This window comes from Cupressus sempervirens, chromosome 6 (assembly GCF_028749045.1).
Source record: "Cupressus sempervirens isolate cs-2001-9-10 chromosome 6, ASM2874904v1, whole genome shotgun sequence".
NCBI lineage: Eukaryota > Viridiplantae > Streptophyta > Pinopsida > Cupressales > Cupressaceae > Cupressus > Cupressus sempervirens.
Window position 1 is genome coordinate 608,634,219 of NC_143123.1, and position 3,596 is coordinate 608,637,814.

Here is a 3,596-nt window from a genome sequence, read left to right on the forward strand (position 1 = left end):
TAGAGTATGATAAGAATGATATGATATAGTTAAAAAATTATTCAATGAGATGTGGTGAGATAATTTCCTTTAAAACACAAAGGCAGGGCTCAATGGAATGAAGACAAGGTGATGATTGTATCTAGAAGACAATATTGGTGCAAAAGCACCTAGGCTAACTCCTAGTTAATCATTAATCATTAATGATTTCTCTAGTTTCATTAATCATTTAAGTGTATTTGATTCATTTATTTATTTCACATGCACCATGTCACCATCTTTCATGGTATTGAGTTGTAACTTTCAAGCATCATTTTCTTATTTATGATACTTATCAATCGTAATCATTCTAGTTATTACTCTTCACCATTTAAAGTAGCATGGTTGATACTAACTTGGAATTGTCACTAGTTGATCTAGTTGCTACATGGTTTATCCTTTCATTCATCTATTTATATCTTGACTAACAGTTCAAGGTAGACATCATTGGTGTTTGTATTGAAAACTCTCTTTTATGGATTAAACAGTAATCTCTTCATTTCCTTAAAGTCTTATTGGAATGATGCTATGAAATATATATGACCAAGTTATTTTCTAGATCAAGAAAATAGCTTTACATTAATTTTTTGCATATATGTTCCACTCTTAGGATACAAGAAGCTTGTCTCATTTGCAGTTATATTATTAGTTCCTACATAGTAGGAAACTATTTGCAAGGAATAGACATAACTAGTGATTAAATTTTCTTCCAACTATCAATCAGAGATAGCTTTATATTAAGATTTATCATCTAATTATTATCTCTATCCCCAAACTTGCATATTTCTTAACATGTATATTAACTCCAAAAAAATAGTTCTTCTTCTATTAGACTAAAGTAATGGTCATAGATTATAAAAGAAAACTTTTACTTTCCCCATGCAAGAGAAGGAAGTTATCTCAAGGTATTGGTTTGTCATATAATTATCAAAAGTTTTGATTGTGTAGAGGGTAGAGGCCAAAACATAATATACACATGCTAATTTGCATGTACACGAGACATGTTATTTTGATTGTAATATCCTACTCTTCTTAGAAATAACCTTATTTGAGTATTAGATAAGGAGGATTTTGATTTTTCTTTCTTAACAATGATGCTTTCAATTTGTGTAGTTGTGGAGCATATCTCATTCCCTTTTGAAGGAGTGAGGTAATATGTTCTCCCTTTTCTGGGTTTGAGAGGACTATGAGGGATAAGTTTTAGATCAAAGGGTGTTTTTGGAATAGCATGGAGGTATATTTGTGGAGTAGCATCATTCGAAGTCAAGACTTATAGCATGGTGATAACTTTATTCATTCCAAAAAGGAAAAATGAAAAATAGCTTTTACAATTCAAAATGGTTTTTTATTTTTTTTGGTTTTCTTGAGTTTTTAAAGCTTTTAAGCTCTCTATGATCACCCAATTTTTTCATTCGTATTTTCAATGTGACTTTGGCTTGTGGGTCTATAATCTAGATTTTCACTATCATTCTTGGAGATTGTCTCTATTGTTTTTTGGGTGATTTTGATTATTGATTTTTGTGGGGTTTCCCTAATCATAGCCATTTTCTTGTAAAACATCAAAGGGTATTCAGTTGCCCACTTTATTATGAGCCTTGACTTGGTTAAATACACATCCAACATTTAAGAACTTTGTTTAGGTAGGGTAGTGAGACATGTATGTACAAGAGGTTTGTTATTCACCTTCTTCTTTTGGACATGAGAGATTTTATGGCATGAAACAACCATGTTACTTATCTTTCACCCCATTTGTACAAATTTGTCTTAGTATATCTTGATGATATTATTGTTTACAGCCAAAAGATAACAAATCATATTGATCATTTGAAGTAGATTTTTGAATGTTGTTAGGAATTTGGTATTTCACTAAATCCAAAAAAATGCATATTTTATATTCATGAGGATAAGCTACTTAGTTATATTGTATCAAAGGAAGGCATTATAGTGGATCTTGAGTAAGTTGTAGCAATTTTGGAGTTGCCTATACCTCAGCATAAAAAGGGGCTTCAAAGTTTTATTGGATGTATTAACTTTGTTAGATGTTGGCTTCTTGATATTGTAGCATTACTTAAGCCACTCACAACAATGCTTAAAAAGGATGCAGTTTTCACATGGATTAAAGAAGATAAACAAAGTTTTCAGCTGATAAAAGAAGATCTATCATCAGCCCCAACCTTAGTTGGCCCAGATTTTTCTAAGGACTTCATTTTATGTGCATATGGAAGTTTGGATTCTATTTTAGTTGTTTTTGTACAAAATAAATGATGAAGGTTATGAACAACCTATTGCTTTTTATAGCAAGGGTCTAGAAAGCTATAAGTAGCATTATAGTTTTGTGGAAAAACACCATTTTACAGTTATTAAAAGCCTTAAAAAATTTAGGCATTTTTCGCCTATCAATAAAGTTCACCTTACGATTTCACACCCAAGATCTTAATGAAAAGTGTTCAACTTGGATTACGAAGGTAATGGAGTATGATGTAGACATTGAAATTACTAAATTGGTAAGGAGAAAGGGGTTATGTGAACAAATGGTGGATCAGTGCTTACAAGGAGAAAGGTGTGATAATGAGATAATATTATTTAATGATGATTCAATTGTTGTAGATAAAAAGCTAGCAAGCTAGTTAACAAAAATGATCTATTTTCTACAAACTAGAGAGTGTCCTCCACTACTTAAGAGAGTCAAACAAAGATATTTTAGATTACAGTTAATGTTGGCATTATGTTGTATTTTTCATTAGTGAAAACACTTATTCAATTCTAAATGATTACTGAGCTCATCACTCAGTCTATAGTTTATACCGAGCATTCAGTGGTTACCTATTAAGTTCAGTAGTTAAGCAATTTACACCGAACATTCCTAAGGCTACCGAATGAGTGTCTAGTTCAACAGTGTATATTGAGCTTCACATTGTCTATCGAGTCATCAGCTTGTGTGATGAGAAGCCAATTTTTACCGAGTGATGGATGTGTAGTGTTTACTGAGTGACAGTAAGGTAAAACATGGATTCAATATCTACTAAGTAACACTATATCTACCTAGTATCCAATGGTTACCAACTTCTAAGTTATGTTGTGTGATTAGTATGGACTGAGCTTCTACTTCTACCAAGTGCATGATGATGTCAAGTAATGCAGTGGACATCAAGTATCAGAAGTTCACCAAGTTACCTTGAAGAACCCAAGTTTTCTACTATTTGGCTGACTCGGTAATGTTTTGTTGCTTGTGTTTTAGCTGACCTTGCATTTGTAAATATTTGAATGGTGTATATGGAATGTATTATATCATTTTCAATGTATAGATGTATGGATCAAGGAATGGACATGTAATGTTTGAGAAGAGTGAATGCGAATTAGCAATAGAACAAAGTATTCAACAAGGTCTACTAGGAGTAGTAAAGATATATTAGTCACAAGAGGTGATCTGTACTTCAAAGATCTAATCAGCAAGCAAGTTGTAAGCCCGATCTACTATTTCATCCTAACAAGTGAATCAGTTTTCCAAATCCTTTAATAGGGTATACTTAACAACCTTTGTATAAATATCTTAATAGAGTGCATACTTCATTGTATGT